General features: G+C 30.6%; 1 protein-coding gene across 1 annotated transcript in view; it reads left to right on the top strand.

The window, feature by feature from the left end:
- Nucleotides 1–14,523, top strand: part of LOC107884265 — a 26,824-nt gene that overhangs the window by 4,638 nt on the left and 7,663 nt on the right. The gene's annotated exons all lie outside the window — the stretch shown is intronic.

The following is a 14,523-nucleotide window of genomic DNA, read 5'->3' on the forward strand; positions in this document are numbered from 1 at the left end:
TTATTATTGTTATCTAGCAACGAGTCTCGTCGGCGGGTCGTGTTTTTTTTTATTACATCTCTTACCTTCTATAAATCACTCTCTCTCTCTCTCTCTCTCTCTCTCTCTCTCTCTCCCTCTCTCTTTGTCTCACTCTCTCGTCTCGGGTGACTGCCACTGCGGCGGGCGAATGATTCGACTATTCATGTACACTCACTATAATACTCTACATTATTATTATTATTATTATTATACACATAACAATACTAGTACAAAATATATACATAGAAATAGGTAAACACGTGTGTGTGTGTGTGTGTGTGTGCCTGTGTATGTGCCGGTGTGTGTGCCGGTGTATGTGTTTATGTGTAGGTACATGTACCTACCTACAAATAATGTACATTCTCATCCTTTACTTGTGTATTATTCCTGTGCGTGATGGTATTTAGAAAAATTGTATGGTAAAAAAGTCTCCCTCGGTCGTCATATACTATTATAATAATATAATATTGTAATAGTCGTCGCGTTACACGGTCAAGGGGGTAGACGGGTCGGAGGCAACGGCGTTAAGGTCCACCGGTGTTTCCGCCGTTTCCGGTACCTATACATATTATTTTCCGTACAATAATATGACTGTGAGCCGTGTACATCGCCGTATGTGTACACTGTAACAACTTGTAGGTACATAGGTATATTAGGTATATTATCTGCAGTTAAAAAATTATTATTATAATAGTGTTATAAATTATAACTACTAAATATTGTTATATATTTAAATTATTAATTACTAGAACTGTGAATTTGTAAAAAAAATGGATTATTTTTAGTTTACTAAAAATCTTCCTTATCATTTAGTTAGAATTATGTATCTATTATAATGAATTTGATTTTGAAATTCTTTTATGCATTTATACCATAAGGTAATTTTTTCAATTTTTATAACTACTGTTTTCAACATTTTAATTACTTTCGTAAATAAGGTATAACTTTTAACTCACATTTTATGAACTATTTGGTTTATTAATCTTACAAACATCATGTTCTGTACGCACGTCGAACTTAATTAATAGTATCTTGATTGGGGCTTGCAAGCGATATAATAACGTTAAATTTGACAAAACAAACTATTGAAATTTGTAAACGTTATTATAAAAGAAAGCGATAATCAAAAATAATTAAATACCGCAAAACAAAACATAACTCAAAACGTAATTTATAGAAAATCATAAAACGAAACATAACGCAAAACGTAATTTATAGAAAATCATAAAACGAAAAATAACGCAAAACGAAATATTTTTAAATCTCTTTATTTAAAAGGTCTATAGATTTCGTAGAAACATTTATTTAATGCAAATAATCTAAGAATTTATTATATTGTATTCCATATTCAGGCCATTATACCTACCCGCATTAATTATTATTTTTAAATTTAATAGGTATTAACACTGTTTTAAATAACGATAAACGCTAAACTTGTATAACGTTTTAGTTTTAAATAACGATAAACGCAAAACTTGTATGGCGTTTTAATTCTGAAAAACAATAAATGGAATTTTTTTTTCAAATGCAAGCCCCGGTCTTTACCAAGTTTACCTAATTTAAAATATAGCACAATTGATAGATTTTTATATTTTTTAAAAAATTATGATTTTTTATCTATACCAAGGGTGGTAAATTATTTTGACACTAGATGACAAAAATTACCTTATTATTTTTTTTTTCGATTGTGCTATTAAATTTTGTAAAATATATTATATATAATACTGTATATCTCTATACCACAGTTTCAAGTTTGTTATTCTATTCAATTAATTAATGTGTTCCGCCATCGACAGCCGAAATATGTTTGAAATTGAATTCCGATTGTTTGTTTTAAGGAGTGCGTACCGAATCATTCTTTTGGACAAAATATATGTTTATTGTATAGATATACACCTACCTAGTTGTTAGTTTGCTTATTTATAAATCTAATCTTTATTAGTTATTATGAAGGATTATTGAAGTCGTTCTCAGTTCGTCAAAATTGAAAATAGTGACCTGAATAGTAATATTATATTTCCCAAATGCCAACATTATATATTTAGGTACACAATTTTACGTTGGTAAAAATGTTGTTTCCAAGTCCTTTTGCCGGTCGGCGGTGTCCATCGAATAAAAAATGTGTAGAGGTATAACACGATGTTGATACGCGTTATGCTTATGACAATATTCGTATTTCGTAGCGTGGTAGATACGCATATTAAGCACAACACACGGCTGCAAAGGTAGCTGACCTAGACCCATCGCCGTCGTTGACGGTTTCGGTTTTAATAATAATATGCGTTTTTCATACGGACATATATTTTATTATTTTCGTACATCAATATCTATGACATGTAGGTACAAAGTGTGTGTACTCGCGAATAAAAAACAAAGCGTCACCGCCGAAGCCGGAAACACGGTTCCGGTCTGGCCGTGTGTTTCCAACAGTGGTTATCGCGGATTAATATCGCTCGTGTACATAATGTAATTAACGCCGCCGCCGAGTCCATCCCGTAGTCATAAAAGTGCACGCGCATGCGTACCGAAACGCGTACCTACGTGAATAGTGAATACGTATATTATTTTATGGTATAATTCGTATATTATCATGTATAATACTATTACAACTTTCAATATGTCTGACGTCTGTGTAATTTCACAAAGTTGAATTTAAATCTGAAATAAAAAAGAGGGAGAGTAGATAACCACTCTGCTGTACAGTAGGTGTCAAGTGTACATCGTCATTGAGGAATAAAAATATAATACTATAATACATTTGAATTCAATGATAAATCATTGCATACGAAAAATGATTCTGAGCAATGTTAGTCTATGCTACTACTGTTACTAGTTTATTTTACAATATATTATTATTAAAGAAATTTATTTTACTACAAGTAATACACTAATACAGTAGGTTGAATCAAATTTTGCCGAAAACATCGCATTTAAAAAAGTCATTGTATGTGTATAACATATTGTATCAAATTTCCATGAAAAATATTATAGAATTACAACAAAATAACTGAAAACGTTATTCTTTGTTTAAATTTCGAATTTCGTAAATAAAGTTGACATTCAAATATCTATAAAAAAAATTGAGAATATTATATATTTTAGATTTTTTGGTTCCAATGTAAAATTACTATATTTTCGTCGAAAATTTTACGTATTTGATTTATATAAGATTTTGAGCGGAGCAATAAATGTATTGATTTTACAATGATGTGTGTGTTTTTTTAAAGATGTTTTTCTTATTTTTTGTGTCTGTCATCACCTTTTAGGACAGTAAAAGTGTTTAGATTTTCTTCAATAGCTTCTTTCCTAATAGGAAAGTGAATCAAGTTGGATATATGGGGGGGTGGGGGGGGGGGGTCAAAACTAAAAACTTCCCAGAAGTTTTCAAAAGCTCCGTGAAAAACAAATGAAAAATTAAGGAATAACTATAGGGAATTTTTACGCAAAATCAATTTTGGTTTTTTATGTAACTCTAAAACAAATGTCCATAGATAGGTACATGACATTTTGATTGATTGTTTATATTATCATTCTCTATACACCTTAATTAATAGTTTCAAAATATTTTGACTTATTTCGAGCTGTTTACGGACTTTTCAATTTCCAATTTTTTTAGTTTTTCATTCTATAAATATCACTAAAATTATATTTGTTGGGTAAAATAGCTTAAACATTTAAGACTCTTGATATATTGTTTCAAAGACAGATGAAAAATATTAAAAATCCATCGGCACAATTTTTTTTTTAAGCATTTAAAATTCAAATATTGACAAAATACGTAAACTTCACGAAAATGTGCAAATTATATTGAGTTAGAAATTCATAAAAATGTGTGTATTTAAATCTAAGATTTGAAAATGTAATACAAGTTTTCTCATAAGTTTTTCTACCTTTATCAAAAAAAAAAAATGTCTACAAGCAAATTTAATTTAATTTTTATGAGCGTTCGAAGTTCATATTTTTACAAAATTGGATATTCACTCGATTTCTCATGTAGCGATTTTGTCATTTTGTTGTAATTCAAAAATGAATAACTGTAAATACGTGAACATTTCACTGAATGTTCATATTTTTTTATTTTATACACCATCAAATTTTGAAAATATTTTGACTCTTTTTGAGCCTATTACGGACATTGTCAGTTTTGAATTTTTTTAGTTTTTTTTCGATAATTGTCAAAATAATTTTATTTGTTGAGTAATAATGCGTGAAAATGTAATACAAGCCTCCTGATAAATTGTTACAGTAGCAGTTAAAAATATTAAAAATACTTATACGATTTTTTTTTATAAGCATTTAAAGATCGAGTTTTGACAAATTTATCAAATATAAAATTTAATAATTATTTTTTAGTGAAAAATTTATAATATTTATATTATTTAGCTAGATAATCAGCTGATGATGTGGTTATAGATAGGTTTGCGGGGGTGAATGTACCAAGGCTGGACATTAACAAGTTAAAAGTTAAAATTAAGTTAAATCATTAAGTTAATTAACTCGTTACTTTTTTTTCAAATTAACTTTTGAATTACCGTAAAACCGGGTGAATAGAAACTGATGGATGAATAGATACAAAATCATACATATACAAATCACCCATACATAAGTACGAATAGAAACAGCATACTTAAAAATAAATAAAAAATCTATTTTGAAATTTCGGTTTTTTTAATTTTAATGATTGTATTGTGTGTTTAAAGACCCACATTTTAAGGTATTAATGTGCTGTTTTGTTATTTCCATTCCAAAGTTACAAGCTTTTGAAGTTGAAAAGTGTTTCTATTCACCCGGTTTTACGGTACCTAATAAGTTATTTTTTTCAAGATTAACGAGTTAACTTCAAGTTAATTTTATTTCAAAAGTATCATAATTAAGTTAATATTCGTCCGAAGAATAATGCAAATTTTCGAATGAGGTTTTTACTATAATGTATTATTTTAAATGTCCCCAGTAGTTTTCTTGAGCGTAAAGAAAAACTATCTAATAAACCATATTTTGTAACTGGAATTTTTATTTTTGAAAATTACTAAATTTTAATTTTACCTACACTAAGTTAAGTTAGGGCCGTTCTTACAATGTCCGCGGTTAAAGTTAACCAACACTTAACCTGCTGAATTCTTCCGGTAAAAATCTGTTATCAGTTGGTTAGCGTTAAGTGTTAACTGACATTTTACCGGACATTGTTACTTACCGAATTAACGAAAAAAAAAAGGTGGGTAAGTGGATTTCGCTCTGCTGTACAGTAGGTTACAAGTGGGTCACTGTATAATGGATGGTATTAAATTTGAATTCAATGACATAATATCATTGTATAAGAAAAACGATTCTGAGCGGAGACGGTATGTTAGTCTAGGTATAAGACATAATATTATATTAGGTACCTATAATAAATTCCAAATTAATCATATCATAATATTTATTAGGTACTTATAACGCGTTATACATCAACAAAAAACCGTGGTACTATCATAGATATATAATAGTATACTTTAGAAGTTTCAAGTACCCACGAATAATATTATACAATCACAACAAAATAACTAAAATAGTTATCCTAGGTTTTTAATATGTAATTTCGTCCAAATTTGTACTTAAAATGACTATAAAAATAAACTGCGTAAATGTATTTTTTAGATTTTTTGGTAACAGTATTAATTACTTACGTGGAATCTTGTTTTAAATTTTCAATTCTTAGATACAAAAATTGAACATTTTATAAATTTTTAACTACAAAATAATTTTTCAAATTAAAATTTGATAAATTTTGTCCAAATTTGATCTTTAAATGCTTATAAAAAAAAATTGTGCCTATGTATTTTTAATATTTTTCAACTGATATGTAACAATATATCAGGAGCTTTGTTATTAAATGTATACACTTTTTGGCCCAACAGATAAAAACTTTATTGATATTTATAGAAAAAAAAAACTAAAAAAGTGAAAACTTACAATGTCCGTAAACAGCTCAAAAAGAGTCAAATTATTTTAAAAATTTTATCGTATATATAAAATGCTAATATTAACATTCAGTGAAATTTTCAAGTTTCTACAGTCACTCGTTTTTTAATTACAACAAAATAAGAAAATCGTTACGTAAGAAATCGGGTGAATATCAAATGTTGTAAAAATATGAATTTCAAACGCCCATAAAAATTTAATTTGAGTTTCTTATAGATATTTTTTGTTTGATAAAGGTAGATAATATTATAAGGAATCTTGTATTACATTTTCATATCTTAGATTTAAAAAGAAAAATTTTTATGAATTTATAACTCGAAATAATTTGCAAATTTTCGTGATTTTTCCATATTTTGTCATTTTTTGAACTTTAAATGCTTATAAAAAAAAAACTGTGACTAACGATTTTTAATATTTTTCATCTGCCTTTGAAACAATATACTAGGAGCCTTCTATTAAATTTTCAAGCTTTTTTATCCAACAAATAAAATTTTATTGATATTTTTAGAAAAAAAACTAAAAAAAAATGAAAACTGACAATGTCCGTAAAGAGCTCAAAATAAGTCAAAATATTTTGAAAATTTTATCGTGTATAGAAAATGGAAATGTAAACATTCAGTCAAAATTTCATGCATCCACGGTCATTTTTTTTAAAGTTACACCAAAAACCAAAATCGATTTTCTCGAAAACAGATTTTGCGTAAAAATCCCGTTTTTCCTTAATTTTTCTTTTGTTTTTCCCGGCGCTTTTGAAAACTACTGGGAAATTTAAATTTTGACCTCCCCAATGCACCAACGATATTCACTTTCTAATCGAACAAGATACTGAAGTTGAAAATCGTATTATTATTTCGACTACTTATCGTGTACACAGACACAAAAAAAATAAAAAAAAAAATAAAAAAAATAAAAAAAAAATAAAAAAAATAAAAAAATAAAAAAACACACATCATTGTAAAATCAATACATTCATCGTTCCACTCAGAATCTAAAATACGAGTAACTTTTAACTTAACTTTATAATTTTAAAATAACTTAACTTAACGAGTTAAAAAAAATCGTTAACTTGCCCAGCCTTGGAAATTACTATTATTATAAGTTCTCGGTTTGGAATGTTTGACAGTGTGTATGCGATCGTGTGTTTATATATGCATATTTTATATTTTCAAATGGACGCAACTTGTATCTACTTACTTCCTATGCACTATAGGTATGCAATACTGAAGTCTGCAGGTATTATCATTCTAAACAAATATTTGTTTTTTATGAATATCTGTGGTAATTATTATTCGTATATTGAGGTGATATTTCGCGAGCGGTTAAAATATATTATGATAGTCATTGGCGGTCGAGCTCACAGCGTGTCCCCCCCTCCCCGCACTTCCTTAACAACCGTTTATTTATTAACCGTCGTTTATCGCGTACTTACCTGTGCGGCCGTACTACATGTGTTCCATTTTAGACGACATGTCCAGACTTCAGAGATTTGGCGTCAAGCCGACCGTTCGGCTGCTCGTAAATGTCACGTTCCGGGCAGAAGAACAGCCGCAGGTTTCCGATCGGACAGAGCACTCGCGCGTGCCCAAGTCGCCAAAGTCCAAAGTCACGGCACCCCAAGAGCGGAGACGTCCGCGCATGAGTCGATTTGTCCAATTCATTTACGTCGTATTTTTACTTTTTTACGTCGACCGTCAGTTGTAATATTTTGATCGGACGAACTATAGTTTGTAATTTAATACCTGTTATGTTGATTGTATTACGTACTATTAATGTTTATAGTTTTACTGGTTAGATGGTAATTTACATTCGCATCATAGACGTCTATTGACTTTTAGGAATTAAGTTTATTCCGTATTCTAAAAGTACCTACTGTTATTTTATTAAAGCAAACTTTTGTTTTGTCAATGTTTTACACATCATGTAAGTATATCTTAATATATAATATTTAATATTATAATATTATCATGTGAAGATGAATTATTTTTGTACTCACAAGCTTGCTCCGTAGTACCTATATACCAATTTTTTGTTAATTTTACTGTTATGCGAATATATATACTTCATATTATTATACTTAATACATTAATTTTATAATAAATTACATATCTTTAGTATGTTTTATTATTTTATTTTACATTTGTAATAATAATATGACAGTTGTCAGTTACCCGATACCGTAATAAATATACCTACCTGCAGTGTATATTACCATATACCTAGATTAAATATACGCTTGCATGCTTGATATTATACCTACGCATGAACAGTGGCGCCAATCTATATTTCATGTTATGGGGGAAAAATGCTGTTGTTACTTGTTAGACCCATAATATACTTAAAAAAAATTATTAGCTACTCTTGAATAGTGCATTATAATCGCAATATACTGCCTGGTGACCTGTCATACTCATACTATTATTGCCTATTCTTTACACTTCCCTGATAGAAACTTTGTAATGATAATATTACAATAATGTTATAATAATATTATTAGTATTATTATAATGTTATAATAATATTATCATTACAAAATTTCTATCAGGGTTACCATTATTGTTAAATTATGATGATGTTTAAATATTAAATACCACTAATGACTGATTACTTATTATCACCTACCCACCCACCTGACCCATCCTTAAATAGTTCTGGGGAATTTTCCCCAGTTGATAGCCGTGTTCGGCGTCACTGTACATGAACAGTAAGCAGTACGGACGAGATTTGTGGTGATTTGACGAGTTCGTGGTGTGTTTGTGTACTAGTTTCTTCAATAGGTACCTATTCAACAAAGTGACCCATACGTGTAATACGACATTATTTAATTATTGTATACAGTCGCTTTGCTAATCGTACCAAATCAGCGTAAACGTCTTTCAGTGGTAGATATTGGCAAGGCTGGGGAAGTTGATTTTTTTTAAATAGTTAAATATAATTAAATTAAAAACAAAATAAATTAACTGAACTTATTTCTTAAAATAAAAAAGTAATTCGTTAATTTAACGTTAATTAAAAAAGAAATTTAGTAAGTTAACAGTAAAGTTAGTGAAAAGCCAAAAGTAACTAGTTAAATTAAAAAGTTAAAACAAAATTAACTTTTTACCTTAACTTCAACTTTTAAACTCGTTAGTGCCCAGCCTTGGGTATTGGACCATACTATAGGTACTGCGCGTGTCTTATTATATCCCCTCCGGGCCAGTAAAAATAATCCGATTTGTACATTATTATTTTTATGGTTAAAACATTTAGTATGAATGTCATAAATCGGTATTTTATATGAATATTGTGTTGTGTACAGGTTAAACAGATTAACAGAATTACGTTAGGTTGTGAAATTTATGACATAAAAAGTGACGAAAAAACAAACAAAAACAGTTATTATTTATTAATAAGTTGTGATATTTATTTTCTAACTCATCTAACTCACAAATAATATTATTATCGTATCGTATCGTGTACATAGTAGACTCATTATTACGGTTCACTAAACATAATTTTGCATATCAGTTAACTATAGTATCTACTATAATATAGGTAGGACAATAAAATAAAAATAACAAATCATTTAATTCCTATAACATTATGGTTTATTATTTTATCATTTATTAATTATACATGACGTACATGTAAGAATCGTGGTACGTTATGAGTAGACAATTACAATTAAACAAATAACAACAACACTTGTGATAGGTTTCTATCGTTTCTCTGTTTATTGTTAACACAGTTCACGCATTATAATATAAATAATGATTACAAGTCGCATTGGTGTATAATTTATATAGTTCAAGTGTTTTAATTTCCAAAGTCATCATATACACCATATATGAGACAAAAAACGCAAGTTGTACGGAGTATACATAGTGAAACATATCTGCATTAAATCTATACTAGATGGAAATGTGAAATTTTCACATTTCCATCTAGTATAGCAGCATATAGTTTCATTGTAGTTTACATTTTTTTGTATTCAGCCATTTACACGTACTATATTGCGTACCAGACGATTTTTATGGACAGTGGGATATATGAAAAACCAACACGACTTAACAAAAATTATAATTTATTATTATATTACTTATATATATATCGCGTTAGCTACAATAGCTCACTACCCGTACTTAGTGCAGGGTAGGGCGAGTACAAACCAATCAAGAGACTTTGCGGCTAAAAACGGAAATGAGACAAATACGGGGGTAGGGGTCGTTTTGTAATACGATTCCCTTTTTTTTTATTTTGCCTTGGCGTACAATCAAAAGGGTTAGATTCGCGACTGAAAATTTAAAAAAGAAAAAATGAGTTATAAGAATATAATTGTAAACAAGGAGGGGCACGCCAAAGCGGGTGCCTGCCGTGGCGCACAAATTATTCACAAATCAAATTTGTCGGTCTTTATGACCTATACAAAATTACAATCAAAAAGGTTTTTCGTTAAGCGAATTTATTCATAATTACGTCGCCGCTTTATGCTTCTATCGTTTCTCTAATTATTTTCGAATCGAATCTCATATTACATTATGGCCTCCATTAGAGCGATATATAGAACGATCTGGCATGTATACATGGGGGGTTTTGAGATTCAATCCCCCCCCCCATGCGGAAAATACTGAGAAGCCCAGCCGAATTTTTTTGTGTACGCGCCTGAGAACGATCGTGTTGATTTCTATTTTAAATGTTTAAAAAATAAATGTCGTTGTAATTTATTATTATATTACGAAGCATTGAATCGTCGTAGGTAGTCTGATGGTGTGATTGGGGAGTAAAACACGTTATGTCAGAATGCATTGCCCCTAATATACCTATATATGGTAATAATTGTAAAAGAAAATATAGAGGACGTTTTTTCCGTCTTACAAATGTGTAACATATAATTATACACTCAGCAGAACACGTGTAATTAATTTAAAAAATAGTAAAGGTAAGACTATTATCAAGGGCATCTCATCCGTGTGTCATGAGTATATTAAATTTGTAAATGGTTGGTCCCTTTTAAAATACACATTAATAATTCCTTTAAAATTAAAATACAATTAAAAGCCCAAGAGTAATAATTTTACCTTGAAATGTAATAAGAGATCAATTCGCTCAAATTTTTAAGCTAACAGAGCTTTTTATTTTTTCTCCATGGTATCGATAACTGGAGAGAGGACTGCGTTAGCATTACGTCCCCTTAAACTAACAGAGCTAAACGTGGCCTGCTGAACATACAATTTGTCATGTTACGCACTATTAAGGCAGAGAAGACAAATTTAGGTGTAACATCCTCTTATAATAGGTATCATTATAATATGGTGGTGGTTTGGAATCAATGGTTATACACTCGTAACAGATAATCCTTGGTTAATGATGAATAACTCAAAACTAATGATTACAGCGAGTAATTATGTTTTCGATAATTTTCTAATATACCTATATATGGTAATAATTGTAAAAGAAAATATAGAGGACGTTTTTTCCGTCTTACAAATGTGTAACATATAATTATACACTCAGCAGAACACGTGTAATTAATTTAAAAAATAGTAAAGGTAAGACTATTATCAAGGGCATCTCATCCGTGTGTCATGAGTATATTAAATTTGTAAATTGTTCCTTTTAAAATACACATTAATAATTCCTTTAAAATTAAAATACAATTAAAAGCCCAAGAGTAATAATTTTACCTTGAAATGTAATAAGAGATCAATTCGCTCAAATGTTTAAGCTAACAGAGCTTTTTATTTTTTCTCCATGGTATCGATAACTGGAGAGAGGACTGCGTTAGCATTACGTCCCCTTAAACTAACAGAGCTAAACGTGGCCTGCTGAACATACAATTTGTCATGTTACGCACTATTAAGGCAGATAAGACAAATTTAGGTGTAACATCCTCTTATAATAGGTATCATTATAATATGGTGGTGGTTTGGAATCAATGGTTATACACTCGTAACAGATAATCCTTGGTTAATGATGAATAACTCAAAACTAATGATTACAGCGAGTAATTATGTTTTCGATAATTTTCTAATATACCTATATATGGTAATAATTGTAAAAGAAAATATAGAGGACGTTTTTTCCGTCTTACAAATGTGTAACATATAATTATACACTCAGCAGAACACGTGTAATTAATTTAAAAAATAGTAAAGGTAAGACTATTATCAAGGGCATCTCATCCGTGTGTCATGAGTATATTAAATTTGTAAATTGTTCCTTTTAAAATACACATTAATAATTTCTTTAAAATTAAAATACAATTAAAAGCCCAAGAGTAATAATTTTACCTTGAAATGTAATAAGAGATCAATTCGCTCAAATGTTTAAGCTAACAGAGCTTTTTATTTTTTCTCCATGGTATCGATAACTGGAGAGAGGACTGCGTTAGCATTACGTCCCCTTAAACTAACAGAGCTAAACGTGGCCTGCTGAACATACAATTTGTCATGTTACGCACTATTAAGGCAGAGAAGACAAATTTAGGTGTAACATCCTCTTATAATAGGTATCATTATAATATGGTGGTGGTTTGGAATCAATGGTTATACACTCGTAACAGATAATCCTTGGTTAATGATGAATAACTCAAAACTAATGATTACAGCGAGTAATTATGTTTTCGATAATTTTCTAATATACCTATCTATGGTAATAATTGTAAAAGAAAATATAGAGGACGTTTTTTCCGTCTTACAAATGTGTAACATATAATTATACACTCAGCAGAACACGTGTAATTAATTTAAAAAATAGTAAAGGTAAGACTATTATCAAGGGCATCTCATCCGTGTGTCATGAGTATATTAAATTTGTAAATTGTTCCTTTTAAAATACACATTAATAATTTCTTTAAAATTAAAATACAATTAAAAGCCCAAGAGTAATAATTTTACCTTGAAATGTAATAAGAGATCAATTCGCTCAAATGTTTAAGCTAACAGAGCTTTTTATTTTTTCTCCATGGTATCGATAACTGGAGAGAGGACTGCGTTAGCATTACGTCCCCTTAAACTAACAGAGCTAAACGTGGCCTGCTGAGCATACAATTTGTCATGTTACGCACTATTAAGGCAGATAAGACAAATTTAGGTGTAACATCCTCTTATAATAGGTATCATTATAATATGGTGGTGGTTTGGAATCAATGGTTATACACTCGTAACAGATAATCCTTGGTTAATGATGAATAACTCAAAACTAATGATTACAGCGAGTAATTATGTTTTCGATAATTTTCTAATATACCTATATATGGTAATAATTGTAAAAGAAAATATAGAGGACGTTTTTTCCGTCTTACAAATGTGTAACATATAATTATACACTCAGCAGAACACGTGTAATTAATTTAAAAAATAGTAAAGGTAAGACTATTATCAAGGGCATCTCATCCGTGTGTCATGAGTATATTAAATTTGTAAATTGTTCCTTTTAAAATACACATTAATAATTTCTTTAAAATTAAAATACAATTAAAAGCCCAAGAGTAATAATTTTACCTTGAAATGTAATAAGAGATCAATTCGCTCAAATGTTTAAGCTAACAGAGCTTTTTATTTTTTCTCCATGGTATCGATAACTGGAGAGAGGACTGCGTTAGCATTACGTCCCCTTAAACTAACAGAGCTAAACGTGGCCTGCTGAGCATACAATTTGTCATGTTACGCACTATTAAGGCAGAGAAGACAAATTTAGGTGTAACATCCTCTTATAATAGGTATCATTATAATATGGTGGTGGTTTGGAATCAATGGTTATACACTCGTAACAGATAATCCTTGGTTAATGATGAATAACTCAAAACTAATGATTACAGCGAGTAATTATGTTTTCGATAATTTTCTCATCGCGAGCCTTTTAATCGGGTATATGCTGTGTCCTGGAAATTGTCCGAACGGTCGCGGTGGCGGTTTGGGTTAGACGCGTCAGGCACGGGCGACGGGTAGGCCCCGGTGGTTCCGGATAACACCCGTATTCGGCCCGCCCGTGGCTCAGACTTTACACGATCAAAATACCCTGTCTACTTTTGGTTAGAAAAAAAAAATACAACACACTATCCTTAACATAAAGAGACGTTTACTCATTCCCTAATCCGCCTAACAAGTAGTCCTTGCCCAGACGAACGGTCGTCCGTGCCCCTGCTATAGATTCCTATGACGTCGCTCACTTCAACTGCACATACCACCATTACCTATTTGCGGTTCCCCCTCCTAGCCTACCCAACGCGGCGTTAGTGCAGCGTAGATAATAGAGAAAAAACCTTACCTGTTGCACTGCACTAAACGAAACCGCTTAGAAACACGCAGATATATGATAAACTGTAACAGTTGACACGTGAGGGCCGACGTCTGGTAACAATATGATAACTCGGAGTTGTCTGCTTAGCTGAGCTGGGCAAATACAAGGGAATCGAGTACTACGGCGAAGTGAGGGGCACGCGTGCGGTTCGGGGCCGGGTCCGGGACTTACCGCGAATACTCACGCAACCTTTGCGTCTAGCCGTATGCGCCTTAGCCGGTTCCGAGAACACTTGCATGACCGCGGTGGCTGAAGTATATAACAGGA

Source organism: Acyrthosiphon pisum, chromosome X (genome assembly GCF_005508785.2).
Source record: "Acyrthosiphon pisum isolate AL4f chromosome X, pea_aphid_22Mar2018_4r6ur, whole genome shotgun sequence".
Taxonomy (NCBI): Eukaryota; Metazoa; Arthropoda; class Insecta; order Hemiptera; family Aphididae; genus Acyrthosiphon; species Acyrthosiphon pisum.